This window comes from Falco cherrug (genome assembly GCF_023634085.1).
Source record: "Falco cherrug isolate bFalChe1 chromosome W unlocalized genomic scaffold, bFalChe1.pri SUPER_W_unloc_1, whole genome shotgun sequence".
Classification (NCBI taxonomy): Eukaryota; Metazoa; Chordata; class Aves; order Falconiformes; family Falconidae; genus Falco; species Falco cherrug.
The window spans coordinates 5,730,633-5,747,100 of NW_026599288.1; the positions used below are offsets into that span (position 1 = coordinate 5,730,633).

The window sequence follows — 16,468 nt, forward strand, 5'->3', positions numbered from 1 at the left end:
TTTAACTCTTTGCTGCAGGATCGCAGCTGCACATCGTCAAAGCAAGGCCAAAGCTGCACATTATCAATGTCAAAACAACCCACTGTCTCTGTTCCGTACAATTTTACAATTTCCCCTTTTTGTTTTTGAACAGCTAGTACCAGGTTTGACATGTTCTGCAGGGCCCTTGCAAACATGACAGCAACCAAGGCAATAGCAAACAAACAACACTGCCAATTGAGTGAATGGATGCCAAAAAGGCTGACATTTTCTCAGATTTTGATAACACGTTGCTGCAATGGGGCGCCTAAAATCCACGCAGCACATACCATCAAAATCCTCACAGCCATGTCCTTGAGCCAACAACAAAAGCCAATAGTTGCTCTGTTTTGTATGTAATGGTGGCAATTTTGACTCACATACTGAACTGCCTACCAAACAAGGTGATTTAACTCTTTAATGCTTTCCCTGCTGTTACTCTGGATAAGAGAAGAACCGCTGCAATACGTTCCCATCACAGCCTCCTACTACATTAGCATCTGCAGAAAGAAAATTATCGACATTCAAAGTGTAAACAATATCAACTTCTTTTGGATTAACATTATACAGAAGTAATCAATTATCCCAAATATCAAGGCTTTCAGAAAGATTCTTCATTCCCCACATACATTCACTTTTTTGCAACAATGTCTGCAAGTCAGTTTCAAGGACTGGTTCAGTCAAAAAGTTCAAAACATAGCATGCTTTCTCTGAACGTGCCTCTGGGGTCATTCCCTTCATTCCCTCACTCTTTTTTTTTCTTCTTTTTTTTATATATATATGCGCAACCAGAGACACTTTACCGTAACAGAGAAGCCCATATTTACATCTCTGAGCCCGGACACAAACCGCAGCTGCATGTGTTATAGATTTGCTAATAAGTTAAGATTGATTGACTTTATTTGATTGATTATTTGATTTTATAAAATTATTTTATAGAATAGAAATATAGAAGGATAAGAAATATATTTTAATGAAACTTATAGTTGCACAGTAAAAGCTGCTATGAGATCCTCTGTATATCCCGTACCACGGCTAGAAGAAGGGGCTAGAACCATTGTTAAAACTTAGGTAATAACTTTGGGGTTTGAAAGGTTTCTTTGTATTTGACCAGTCTTCTGTATGTAGAAGGTGTATTGAAATGTCAGAATATGAGATGAATGGAAACCGGGGAGAGTCGACTGGAACAGCTTGTAGTTACCTGCCAAGAAATCGTGAACTTTAGTAAAAGGTAATTCCGGCAGGGGGAGATCGCGACCACCGACTCATACACCACCTACCCAAATCGTACCCCAGACCCATTTCTAGACCTTTCTAAGCTCTACTGCGCAGAATCGGATATAGGAGGAGAATATGTTAATGATTTACGGGGAATATTATGATTATGCATGAATACTTAATGAATATGTATGAAAAAGTTCTATATATGGTGTTTAATTTTGAGACTTGGTGTGCGTTGATCGTGAGAAGACTCGCTCACGCACCCGGCCGTTAATAAAGAAGTGTCTGCTTATCTACATCACATTGGTGTCGATAAGTTTTTCATTCCGAGATTTCGGTAACACATGCACCACCAGGCTCAGGGCAGAAATCATTCATGCAGTTACATAGCTATATATCACTACAAGCATACAGACACCTATTAAACACCATGAACCATGCTCATCTTTCCTACTCTCCTTCACAATACCCAGCTGTTCTCTCATCTCTTGTTAGGTCAAATATTCTCCAGCTTCCTCTCCTGTATCTCTCTTCAGACATTCTCTGTCCTCCTCTTTTTTGCTTGTTAATTGCGACGAGGCAAAGGTTGTCTGTAGCTGGGTGACCATGACCTGATTTATGTTACGAACAACTAAACGCTGAATACAGGAAAAAAGGCATGGGAGACATAAGGCAAACATCAATAAGGGGGTTAAAGATTATTATAATAAATCCTGTAATACTTTTGATCCACGGCCCAAAGTTTCCCAGCTGTGAGAAGAGACCAAAGGCATCCCGCCCCTGGCTCTGCTGCAGATCTTTGTTTTAAGGCTTTTAAGTTTTGTATGCTTTTGTGAATTGATTCAGAGTGGTCACTCAGATTCACATAACACATCCTATCAAAGTCTTCACACTTGTGTCCCTGTGCTAATAGTAAAAATCAATAGCAACTCGGTTCTGTAGCAACATATGATGGACAGAATCAACATCTGTTAATAAGCCAGAAAAAAAAAGAATAGTATTTGTAGTATTATTTTTTTTTGCAAGCTAGCAGCCTAATTTACTAAGCAAGTTAAGAGCGTGTACTATTCTTACAGAAGAGGTTAGAGAAGCAAAAAAAATGTGTTATGCTGCATTCCAGAACTCAGCCTGAGAGTTACAGTCTGCTGTGAGTTCTGCGTTATAATCATTTGACACATGTTGGGGTTGCGATTGTGAAAGTTGCCCGTTTACAATTTTCATTGGCATTATCACAGCTAGTTGTTTTAAAAGCAACCCTTGAGCTTCCTGATGTTCGACTTGTTGCAAAATATTCTGAAGCCAATCAATCAAGTTAGTATTAAAGTTAGTGACTCTCTAGGACCCTGCAAGACTGTGGCAAGACTCCCGCATCCCAACTGCCTTAATAGCCATCTCATTCATTTGCAAAAGGTTGTCCCTGGGATACCTTGCCCGAGTCACAGAATCGGCACAATCATTTTCTCCAGCCAACTGCTCATAGTTAACAGCAATTCCCCGATTAAGGTTTTCAATCAAGGCCACTACACATAGCTCACAAAAATCAGATAACCACATCATATACTGTATCAGAGTTAGTACCATACAAAGCAATAACTTCCAGTCATGCAGTGTGAGTGTATAAGGCTCTGCCATCACTTCAAGAAGGGACATAGCAAATGAATTATGAATCCTCCCTTCCCGCACTGCTTTGCTTAACTCTTTAACAGCCTCGTATTGCACAGGCTGCCACTCTCGAGGTTGATTTGTCTGACAAAATACTGAACATGCCATAGCAACTCCCAAATCCCCTCGCTTAAGCGTTTCCCACTTGCATTCCTGCCACCGATCCCTCAGACCCCCTTTTCACCCTCCCCGAAAATACAGTCAATGCATCGGAGAGACCGGAGGGGGGGGGTGGGGGGAAGAGTCTAGCTCCTTTCCCAGATCTATAGGACCTGGATCAAAAGGTTTATCAGTGTCAATGGAATCATTGTCCGAGTTGTCCTGTTCCCGTGCTTGGTCCTGTGTTGTGAGGGTCGCTGCAGTCAGTGACAGAAGCTTTGGGGGCAGAGGAGGTGTGGACGGAATCGCCATCACTGACGGTGTCTTGAGAAGAGTCGCGCTGTCGGTGGAATTTACAGCCTCCCCTGGTTTAGCACCGTTAGTAGAATTAGTCCACACTTGGCAAAGAGTAGTCAGAATTTGCCACCAAGGTCCTAAATGCATTCCCGACCTTTGCAAACCTTTGGAACCTTCTCTCTGATAAGAAAATATGAATTTTGTAATCACTTACAGCATCTTCTCTGCAATGTTATGATGGGTTTTCAAATTTCATCTTGAGAAGCATTACCAATACTATTACACTGGCCTTTATTATAAATCTATGAAATGTTATGTTTTGGGGTGGGGTTTTTTAACATTCTGAAAAGCAATCTAGATTATTATCTCAATTGTCAAACCAGATTGTTGCCATCAGCTGAGTTTGTGACTGAAACAATTATTTTAAAAGTAAAAAAAAAAAAAGTAATAGACGCTTAGATCTAAAGAATAAGCTCCTGACTTGTAATTATGAACTCTGAGGGCAAATGCTCTGACAATAAAGATAGAAATTTGTCTACCTCAATTCTTGTATAAACTTGTGAGGAAGAAAAAAAACCCTACAGCTGTACATGTGGGAAGCTCCTACATAACTACGGTCATGCACTCTAGGCCAGAGGGAGAATTTCACAACAGAGCACATTACAGCATCTTTCATTTCTGGTACTGCTTTGCAAGGAAGTTTAGGCATTCAACCAGAATTCCTTCTTCAACCTTAGGTGGGAGGTATAGGTCAATATCTGACATCCAACTTCCTGGGGGATTTAACAGTTTATCAATTAGGCAGCAATGATTCAATTCACTAGTCTTCACTGGGTTTTATTTTGTTCCAGACAACAGGATTTTCCTCCCAGCCTGGCCGTAATACTTTTCCCAAAATAAAGGAAAGACATAGCAATGGTTAAGGTTTTGTTAGGATTTAGTTAGGATTGACTACTTCAAGTTACTGGGTTTAGTTTTCTTTTACAATTTGAATGGATAATTCAGGTTTTGTAATTTTATTTATTTTTATATAGTTTATATAATTTATATAATTTTAATATATTTTATATAATTTAGTTTATTGTACTTTTACGTTGGCATAGCTGCAAATAATGCTAGAAATATGTATATTTTGTATTATGCACAAGGGCTTTGTTTGTTTTAGTTTTTTAAAACAGCATGTTACAGGTGAAATAATATTCTGAAATGCTGAGCTTTGGCATGTGCTTCTGTTTGTGCTTTCAGCAAGAGAAGTCAGGAATACCTTCAGCAAAATTAAGTTCTGTATGATTCTGATCTTGAATCTAGCTGCTGACTTCTTGAAGTGCTAGAATCAAGTCCAAATTCAGAGTTATTTTCATATGAGCCTATGTGCAGATTTGGGATGTACAAGAGAGTTTATAATCAAACTGACTTCTGAAAGCTAGCGTGTAGAGCTCTATGGGAGCAGGGACTGTATCTCTGTGGTGCCTACTTGAGGGCCTAACAGCATTACTGCAATAAAAACAAGAGTACTATTGAATATGGCATTTATTTTTACACAGCACTCTCAAGAGAAGAAATGCTACTGAAAAAGCACTGTATAAAAAGGGGGCAAATATATCTTTGTTCCAGTAGCAATCAGTGAAAACCCTAAGGGAATGACTCTGCTAGGTATACAAAGAAGCTGCAGTTAAAATCTTGTAGGTTATAGTTATGAATAGAGCACTACCAGTAAGCTATATTATAGTATAAGTCAGTTCACATTAGTGCAAAATATCTATTTGGATAGCTTTGAGTGCAGCCATGTTGGTGTTAAAACCTTACCATGGTCAGGTCTTCCTATAAACATGAGGTTATCTTCACTGGCATTTAAAATTACACTATATTCTGCCAGCCCTGTACCCTGCACTTTATACCATGCACAGAATTGGTTGGCAGTAGCATCTTCTGACACCAGCTCTGGCTATTCCCCATCACGTGTTGGAAAACCAAATGCAACATTTCAGCAGGAGCATGCTGGGGGAGGAACTTGGCTGTGAATAGGAAGTCACGGCAGCTACTGCCACCTGAAAAATAGCTACTTTCATGGAGCTTCCTCTTTTTTTTTTTCCTTTTCTTTTTTTTTTCCTTTTTTTTTTCCTTCTAACTCCTCCATTTTTTAACAGTGGTACTTAAAGTTTTAGGCTACCAACTTTAACAATTCTATAATATAGAATCAGATTACCCTAATCTTAAGGCACAAAACTCCATCTTTCAGCAAGTCTCAGTGTTCTGCAGAATTGAAAGACAGATTCTTTGTAACCTGACTTGCGTGTATTACCCTTTATATCCAAAACTGTGGTGCAACAAAAGTTTGCATGTTAAAGATTAAAGAAAATGAAGGTATGAAAATGCATCTCAAAATCCATAGCTAATTGCCTCAACTTTTTATTGCCTTTAGAGGTAATAAAGTGTACATAATTTTCACAGCCTCCGAAAAGTTGAGTTCTGTCTTTTAAATCAACCTTTCTGCCCTCATTTATGATTGATTATTCATAGGCAACCACTGGCTTTGGTGTGCTAGCAGTTTTTAAAATGTATTATTTGCCTCTTTTTCTTAAAGCAGTAGAAATGAAATGTTTAAAACAGAACTGTTATAAAGATACATCAGGATGCTAATTTTTGTAACAACTGATAAGATCAAATTGCATAGTTTGTTTTTAAAAAAACAGGCCTAAGGTATTAAAAAAACCCACCATCCCTGCTGATTTAGTCATCAGCCTATTCTTAACTCCCTTTCTTCAAGTATCTTCAAAGGACACTTAATGGAAGAGATCAAGATTGAGTTTTCAGAGCTTAAGGGGGGTGGTTAGCATTGTCTGTTTTCATTACATTTAATTAATAATTAGTTTTAGCAGTTTCCTCTTTCTAATGTTTTTGATGGAGCAAATAAATGCATTAGTCTGTAAAACTACAAATTCCTTTGACAGCTACGGGGAAAGTGAGCTGAGAGAAAGGCCAAAAAACATATTTTAAAGTTGAGCAATTTAAAAGCTTCATTCCTGAGTGCAACTGTAGCAGTTTCATGAGTGACAGCCGAAGCCAACACCTTTATTTCCCAGCACAGCAGCACCTGGGCAAGCCGGGCAGGCTGGGAGCTGCTCCTTCCCAACAGCCGTCTCTTGGCTGCCATCTCCTGAGTAGGCTCCTTATAACACAACCCTTCCGCCAGTTTATTTCATGATAATCTTCCATTGGTTACTGTTTTCATAGTATGCATCGGGCTGAGCTTCTCTTGAGAATAGAACAAATGAAAGATTTTGAGCCAGAAAACTCTTAAGCAATGCTAGTATATGAACATTCTTCCAGACAAAGGGATCAGTGTATTCAAATATTGCCAGCCAAGACCAAGACATCTTTTCAGGACAAATTCTCACTCTGAAGAGATGTGCTTCCCTCCCATAAACATCACTCATCTGGCAGATCTCTACTCAAGTCACATGTTTACCCTCTGGTCTTCAGTATCTGTTCCTGGGAACATCTGTCTGTACCTGGAGCTATCATCTCTGCAGCATGCTGTGACACAGCTGGAAGAGCCACAGAGAGGTGCGATAAACCTCTCAAGGTTAATAGCCAAGGCAGAGAAACAGCTGAACTCGTCCCAGAAAGCTAGGACTGCATTGTATATTGATCTGAAGCTGCCTATCATCCCACTCATGGACCTCACCAGAACACAGTTTAGTCCTCATCCAGCAGCCTAGTCCTGTGTGTGCAGAAACCAGGACATGTGAAGCCACATCGTTCCTTGACATGCAGTCAGATGCAGCTGGGATTCATCCCCTGGCCTGGAAATTTGGAAGCACTTCTAGACATAGCCTTAGGCAACTATCTTAGAACAGAGTAATTTGCCCTCTTAAGATAAGATCTCCCTAGCAGAGAGAGTAGGCCTACAGAGGGAGCTGGAACACTGAACTCTGAGTATGGACTTAAATTTCAGTGACAGACATTTTAAAAACACAGAATGGTTAGGGTTGAAAGGGACCTCTGAAGATCATCTAGTCCAAACCCTGCTAAAGCAGGTTCATCTAGATCAGGTTGCAGAGTCCCATCCAAGTGGGTATCGAATGTCTCCAGAGAAGGAGACTCCACAACCTCTCTGGGAAGCCTGTTCCAGTGCTCTGTCACTCTCAAAGTGACAGAGCTTTGAGCTCTGCGCAGTGACAGAGCTTTTACCTCTAAGTATGCACATCATCTCTCCTAAGGGCGTTTCCATTTTGCTTTTAGATGCCACCTGAAGAACCTGAAGTTACACAATACTGATACATCATTGTTCCAGAACAAAGCAGTATTTGCCTCATGCACAGCTAGGGACAAAAGATTACATTTCATTGTTTTGACCATGGTAGCATACACACATTGTAACACTCAGCTGTGACTCAGTACATCATCTCTTCCATTCGTTGTTCCTGGTAATTGTGGGGAAGTACACAATTATTCTTTCTCTTCTTTTCTGCACCCTCCTTCCCAGCTGCATTGTTGATGGGGAAGGTACACTTAAGGTCACCCTGGAGAAATTTTCCAGGAGACTGCAGCACTAGAGAAGCACTAGTGCAACACAGTGAATCCATAGGAATTGCCCCTGATCATAGGTCACCAAATATAATTTAACTTTTCTAAATACCACTAGTTTTCTGTATCAAAGCAGAGCACCAGTATGCAAGCACTGCATAGGTTTTATTTCATTCATAAACCATCCACCTCAAGGCAAATTAGGCATTTATTTTTATTTTTATGAAAATAATACACTAATTAGTTGCATGGTAACAGCAAACATGAACATGGAAAAATGAATACCAAAAATGGGAAAGTTTGCATATTAGTTTTCTTTTTTCTTTTTTCCCCCTCTAAACCCAAAAAGAATTATTTGACAGAGGAAGTGATCTGTACTCAAGGTTCTGTACAATTAATGGTAAAAATGACATTCAAATAGTAGGGAGCTTCTCTCCAACCTCCAAAGCAAAGGAAAAATCAACCTTGAACTTGCTCAGCTCTGCCTAGATAACAGGGCCCACACGGTTTGGAGGCTGTGTATGTGTATGCACACAAGGAGCATCTGTTGTCCTGCAAAGCAAGGACTTGCTCACTTCCATTGAGGAAGGTACATCAGTAAGCTAATGAGCACAGTTTAACCATGCTTCTGCTTGAAGTTGTCTGTTTCACTGAGTTTTACTTAAGATGGATACTTTAACCATCACTAAGTATTAAAACTGATTGATATAACTGGGAAAAAAAAAGATCATTGCCTGATTTTCTGGTTCTATTTTGTGCAGCTAGCAGCTGTTTGTAGATTTTTACTGCAGACACAATGAAATGGTTTATACAGCTGAGGCTTAAGTGTTGTGTGATATAATGATATATAAGCTTGAGCAAATCACTTTTTATTTCTCTTTACCTCATTTCCCTTCATTTATATCTATCTTGTCTACATTGATAATGAATACTAGATAAAATTACCTCTCAGTATGAGTAAAAATGCCATACACAATTGGACTTTGAACTTTTAGTACCTAAACACTATCATAGCACAGAACAATAATATAAATAAAATTATCTTACTCAGATGAGCAGACCATTGTTTCCAGAGGAAGCACAGGCATACTATGTCATTCTTTTTCTCTTTAACTATGTTTCAAAAGAGTAACAAGAGAAAAACTATTAAAAACATAAATGCAAATATAAATAAATATAAAAACTGCAAAAAGTTCAATAGATGCACTTTCCTTTGGAAAAACTAATCCACTTTGATGGCTTTGAATCCTAACCGGTCTAAAGTCAAACTACTAAAATATTAAACTTATTCTTATAGTTGCCTTTTTGTAATAATAGCTGGCTTTTTTTTCCCCTGCAGCACCACACAATTACACAGCCAAAAAAAGCTCCTTCAATATTAATCATGTCTAGACATCATTAAGTAGTTACAGCTTTGCATGTTATTGCTAATCAAAGTTTGTTGCTAGTAGAGTATTAGATCTAACTTTGAATCGAGGTCTGTCCATATTTTTTTAATGTAATGTCTTGTAATATCAGCTGCACAGTAAAAATGTTTCTGTGAGACACAGCTACTGGAAAGTAACCACTAATTAAAAGTTAATAACTCTCGGGTATAGTTTATATTTTCTTCTCTGTCTGTACCAAAATGTTTAATCTACTTCAAGTAGCCTTCATGTTACAAGAATGTCAAAATAGCATAAATCTTGCAAACTATTTCTGCATTTATATAAAATTAAACTCATGATTTTAAGGTTAAAAAAAATATATCCAATTGTCCTGTTGTGACCTCCCATGCAGACAGTGAACACAGACTACCAATGTAAATGCATTAAAGCAGTATATATTAGAGGACTAAATACCTTGCAACCAAGAATTTTAGGGAAGATTGTTTTAAAAACTGACTCCATATTAAGAAGTATAAAGAGATGGTTTCAAAGGAGAGTCAATAACACTTAAACCCCCTACTTATTACTCATTCATTTAATTCAGTCTTAATTAAATTGTTCAGATTGAAATGTCTATTACAACTGCTTGAAAACACATAGATTCTCTGTAAAACAGCTCAAAGCTAAACCACAACGCTCATTAGGAACACTTTATTTTAAAAAGAGCACAGAGCACTTTTTGCCCAAAAGCATTCCTTGTTTTCTTTCCAAGAATATTCATCCTCATAAATCTCCTGGAAATATAAAGAAAGAATGGGAAATAATGGAGTCCGCTACATTCAGCCACAAGCCAGGCCAAACAACTCAACAGCCATCCTGCTGTTATTTACTGATCACAACAGGACTACATAGCACTTAGCTGGCAAACAGAAAAGAGGGCAGCATCCTTAGAACATACTGACTTACTTATGGGCATATCCTGAACCTTGGGATGAGTCCCATTAAATTTAGAAGGGCCTATCTATGCTGAAGTCATTTCAGGAAAGAGCTCTAGAAGAAATGATGTAAAAGCTGTAGAGCACACAGCACTCATGTCTGAAACACTGCCCTTTTCACATGTTGCTATGTTAACCTACTGTACCATCATATTTAGGAATGAGAGTATTTAAGTGTATATAAAATGTTGATATTAAAAAAATAAAGATTACAACAATACCCAAAATACAGTATTGCATCCTCAGCACAGATTGGACTATCCAGCAGCTGTTCAATCCTAAGAAGCAGATTCAGAAGGGTTCTGAGCCCCTGATTATTCTTTCTGAGACCACAGAACTCCAGTCTCCTGAAAGAGATATCAGAAAAATGGAGCAATGTGGAGAACATCACTGTTACCACATGCCAAATTTTGCTTGGGAGAGAAGGCAGAGGTAATGCTCATTACTTGCATGCAACACTTGTTATGCAACGAGACTTTCTAGACCCAGGTTGGTCTCTCCACACATTGTTGTGTGCCCATAGTAGCTTTGGGACCTCTGCACATCCCTTCATTATGTGCTGTTGCTTAATGCTTTGTGCTTTCTCAAGGCCATGGGGATGAGGGGAAAACAGAAAGACAAGAAATGCCACTTTTACTTGCAAACTGCGACACTGTCCAAAGCAGAGCTGACTCAAAGCTCTTCCACAAGCCTGTGCAGAACTGAATTTTCGCCACCCAAAAGAAGAGAGCTCAGGACTCCTTCACTTTGACCCCAGGATGGAGTTCAGAGGAAAAGGAGCTGGATGGTACAGTCAAGGGAGACCCTCCCAGGTGCCCTACCTGCCACAGATGGGTCCAGCTGCATTAGAGGAAACTCACTGGTGCTAGACATTGGCATCCCGTCAGGAGCAACTGCTGCCCATAATGCTTCAGCTCCTTCCCTTAAGAGCAGCAGCAGCCTCCAGCCCATCTGTATAAGACTGGCACAGGCCTACAACCAAATTTGTCCCAAACATACCTTTTTCCATATTGGGACAGATGCTTTTAAGGTGTTATCATAGAATCATAGAATCATTTAGGTTGGAAAAGACCTTTGAGATCACCAAATCCAACCGTTAACCCAGGACTAAACCATGTCCCTAAGCACCACATCTATGCATTTTTAAACGCTTCCAGGGACGGTGATTCCACCACCTCCCTGGGCAGACTGTTCCAATGCTTGACCACCCTTTCAGTGAAGAAGTTTTTCCTAATATCAAATCTAAACACCCCTGGTGCAACTTGAGGCCATTTCCTCTTGTCCTGTCACTAGTTATCTGGGAGAAGAGACATGTAATGCAGTACATTACAGCTTCGAGGTATTCTGCTCTGTGTGAAGAGGGGATTACAATAATTACACTTGCTTCAGTTATTTGAACTACACTAGGGAGAGAAGAGGAAAAACAGCAGCTTTAGCTAATGCTCAACATCAAGAGCACCCAAAAATTGTGACCATGTCACGTCAGTATTCTGGCCACATGCTGTCCTGACTCATTCATACTGAGCAAGTGTCAAGCCATGCCCAAAAGGTTATACACTTTTTAAGAAAAAGAAAACCACAATCGTAATCAGTACCAGACATGAGAATTCCATGCTTTAGAATAAATAAACCCACCAGCCATAGGCTTTTTTCTTCTATTCTTTTTTTTTAAATAAAATCTATGGAATTAAGAGATTTGCTAACTTGCAACAATGCATAGGAAACTCACTGAAAGCTGTCTTAATAATGAACAATAACAAGTCAGGAATGGCCAGTTCTTATCTGAAAACCTGAAAAGTCATCTCCGTTTGCACAAGAATTTGTGAAAGAAGAAATTAAGTGCATCAAACTACAGGAGGTTCTCCTACAAGCATGACTGAAAATTACTTGCCTTTCTCCCTCCCCATAGTCTAAGCTTTCAGGTTCCCTATGGCATAATTTGACTTAAATCTGACAATAAGAAACCAATATTCTGTGGCACCTCAGTGGAAGAAAGAAGAAAAAGCAAAGTGGTGCCAACTTCATGTCTTAAAAAAAAAAAAAAAAACAGCATCCCCTTCCCAGAAATGAGATCTCAATCCCTTCTCCACACTTTCAAACTATCACACCAGCATCAAGGTTCCTGCAGTCTAAACATGGATTCCAGCAAGCACAACCAAAACATACATTTTGAAAAAGACTAATTCTGAAATTTAGCTGTGCAACGAGAGCTTGACCTGCAGCTAGCTTTACTGTATTACAGTATTTATAGACTCCTGCACATCTTGCAACTATGTAAGCATGAAACCATGTACCAGAAAAGGATTAATATTCCACTTGCAGAAGGATGTGGTCTGGCCACACATATGCAAATCTATGGTGCACTGCAGTGTGTTTGACTGATGGCCATTTCTAACATCTCTGATTTTCTTTATTTTGGTCTATGCCATTGAAGTATACACTTCATACTCTTAAGTGAACCACTTTTTTTCCTCTTCAAAATTATTTCTTGTAGTACCTAAACACAAATAAGCTATCAACCAAAAGCACCAATAAATACTGAGTAAAACCCAGGATCTCCCACTATAGCCAAGGTCAGCACTGTGCAAACATAAATGATCTCCCCTAATCATGACTGTGTAAAGGGACTCTTTGAACAAGAGAAATCTATAATATACAAGGAAGAATTTAGTCTACAGAATACACAAGTCTGCAATCTGTAATGCCCAAGGCTGGGACATCTTCTCTGGTAACTGCTAAGGTGCTATTATGGCATTTGCCCATGCAGTGTTTGTGCTCAGTATTTAGGAGCCCAGTGGCACTAAGGTTTGAGCACAAAGGAGTTTCAAGATCTGTATCATGTACATTAAGGAACAGGACAGAGCCATCCACCTTGACCTTCACCAGCTCATGGGTAAAATAGTACTTTGCTTTCAACCAAGATCTGAGTTGCAGCAGCTTTCATACAGGTGTGGACCTGTGGTTTGTATAGCCACAACATCCCACTTCCCACCCTGAATAAGCTATGTCCAAGGAGAATAGCTGCCAAGCAGTCCTGTACTCCAGAGCTGCTGTTCTGTTCAGCCCTAGGATAGCCGCACCAGCAGGGAAGCTTCTTATCACTTTGTTCCAATGCAACTGTTTAAGAGTTGCCATAGTCTTGTTCTAAATAATTCAGAATGTTTTCTAAACTTCCTGGGTTCAGTCCAGGAATGTATTTATTTGAGAAGCACAAGTTTAGGGTGTGAAAAATCTAGGTTCCTTTTATTAAACTATTAACACACCCAGAGACCCAGCTCAGAAACGTTAAACTCACCAATGAACAGAGACACTGCCCCAGAGTATGGTGAAATGACCAGCTCTGACACTTCATCTACAGAGAGCTTTTCAGACTTGAGCTGGATAAAATCTTTTGGCACATCTTTGCTTACAAAGGTACCAAGTCCTGATTTGAAACAGAAAAAGTAGCTCCAGTGTTGATTAGAAAATCTAATTTTTCTCCCACACTCCTGACACAATTTACTTCACCGCCAAGATATACAATACCACCTGTGACTACAATTTAAACATTCACACAGTACCCAAGTATGGTCTCTCAAAGTGGTATGTTTCTCAAAGTGGGACACTCTAGGCATGGAATTTCAAATACCTGGGGGTCTCTCAGAGAAAATTGTCTTGGGTCTTTATGTTCCCAATCTAGGGCTAAGTATCTACTGTTAATGGTATAATATATCCCACTACAATCTTCCGTGCCTTTGCGTGGTTTTCCAATCACACTATGAGTATACTTTTCAAGGTATTCAAATCTCGGACATCCAAACCACTTAAGGGTCATTTATCCATCAATCACACAACTATCTATATAAAAAAAACATATGCATGAGTTAAACGGCAATAGTATCTAGTCCACTGAGTTTCTTCTAATCTCTGGGTAAACCCACACCAAATACACCACAAATTCAAGGTTCTATCTAATCTTATTTCCTGGTTTCCCCTTGGTCCCAAAATATATTTATCTCATCTATTACATTTACATCTAACATAAAGAGGGCAATTACAAAAGAAACATATTCTTATTCTTGGTCTTACATGGTGCAGTATGCTTATAGTTAACTTTTCAACATCACCTCCCATAAATCTTCTAACGATGTAGCTACTAAGACTTCAAGAACCAAATCATTTGGCACACTGCCCTCAGCAATGAGTTTCCTCCAGCGACTCAGGCAAAGAAACAATTACAGGTGTTTCACATGATTTAGGTGTGTCATGGTTTAACCCTGGCTGGCAACCAAGTACCACGCTGCCGCTTGCTCACTCACCCCCACCAGAGGAATGGGAAGGAGGGTCGGAAAGGAATGTAAAAGTCAGGGATTGAGATAAGAACAATTTAATAGGTAAAGGAAAAGCCGTGCTCGCAAGCAAAGCAAAGCAAACAACCCATTCACCACCTCCCATGGGCAGGCAGGTGTTCAGCCATCCCCAGGAAAGCAGGGCTCCATCACATGTAACGGTTACTCGGGAAGACAACTGCCATAACGCCAAATGTCCCCACCTTTCTTCTTCCCTCAGTTTATATACTCAGCATGATGTCATATGGTATGGAATACCTCTTTGGCTAGCTTGGGTCACCTGTCCTGGCTGTGTCCCCTCCCAATTTCCTGTGCCCCCCCAGCCCTCTGGCTGGCAGGGCCCAAGGAACTGAAAAGTCCTTGACTTAGTATAAACATCACCCAGCAATAAGTAAAACCATCAGTGTCCTATCAACATCGTTCTCACATCAGAGCCAAAACACAGCACTATACTAGCTACTAAGAAGAGAATTAACTCTATCCCAGCTGAAACCAGGACAAGGTGACAAAAATATTCTAGATCCACAATACCTTTTTCCAAAAAAACCCGAGACAACACAAAATGACAATACTAACATACAAAACGCCAAACACAATCACAACTCCAATTCACAACATACAATCACTAAAGGCTTAGTCAAAACAAGACATCAAGACGAGAGGGGTCCCCACATTCAATCACACCAGGGACACAGCCCACTTCCCTCCGGAGGACTACAAGCATCCTTAATTCCAGGAATGCTGTACATACCAGGTAGAGGGAGTGGATCCCTGTACAGGGAATTAATCCCTCTTAAGGAGACATCTCTCCTTCTCCATCCTGTGACCAAGACGTCTCTTGTGTCGACTTATGGGTTACAGCCAGACAGAACAGATCAGGAAAATATATAAATACCTTTTTTATCAGAATGCAGTGAGTCATGTCCACTGGATGCAAGAGACCCAGAGAAAGGGAGTCTCTCTTGGTAAACCTTACCCAGGTGTGCACTAAGGGTGTCCCATGCTCTGAAGGTCTCTGCAGCTCAGCGGAGATTGTCCCATCTGGGTCGCCAAATCTGATGCTGAAAAACCTTGGAATGAAGAAAACTGCTAAGAGACTTTTTGTACTTTTAGCAGCAATTTTTAGCAGCAGAAGAAACATTTGCTTAACCTGGACCTTTATCACCTCTCTGAAGGACATATGATAAGCATGGCAAAATACTCCTCTCACGGCTTGGTTTCATTCACACCAGAAACTCAACTTGTACCTCTATGCTGAGGAGGCAGTATGATGGTTTTCCCCCTGACATGCCAATATAACTATGTCAGCAAAATAATACTTTGCAACTCTTCCATCTAAATGTGAGAGGCTAATCCTTTCCAAATGGGGTCATCAATTATATTTCTACCAAGTGCATGGAAATCTGCCAGATCAGAGTGGTAGCATTTGAAAGTATTTCCAACTGTGTGTCTAAAAATGTTGCAAAGGACATGAGAAGCTTTAAAAATATTATTTAGTAGTATATAGAATATATATATAGGAATATGGAAGGTGAAGATTCTTTACTCAGCTGTCAAATGTGCTACTGTTATTTATACATTTACTAAATAATAAAAAAAAAAACCACCAACAAAAACAAACAAGCCAACACACAACAAATTCTGTTCCACATACAGTTTTGTAGCCAAATAAAAAGAAAAAAATATAGCTGGTCTACATAAAGATGCCTTTTCAGGCTATTATGACAAAGTGGGTTTCATAGGATACAGTTTGAAAGAAGGTTTTACATATTTGTTGCAGAAATACTCAGCTCAAAGATCTAGGGTGAACATATATACTCTGCGTAGGCTTACCATAATTGTATCCTTTGTAGGTTCTTTTATTTTTGGCAACACAAATGGTTTCCCAGTGCTGATCTTTTAAGGGATCTACAGGGTAACTAGCTTGGCAGAAGGCATTCTGTTAGGAAAA

At 39.5% G+C, this 16,468-nt stretch overlaps 1 pseudogene; it reads right to left on the reverse strand.

Moving 5' to 3' along the window:
- Nucleotides 1–9,910: 9,910 nt before the first annotated feature.
- Nucleotides 9,911–15,852, reverse strand: LOC129734959 (molybdopterin synthase catalytic subunit-like; annotated as a pseudogene).
- Between the last annotated feature and the right edge of the window lie 616 nt (nucleotides 15,853–16,468).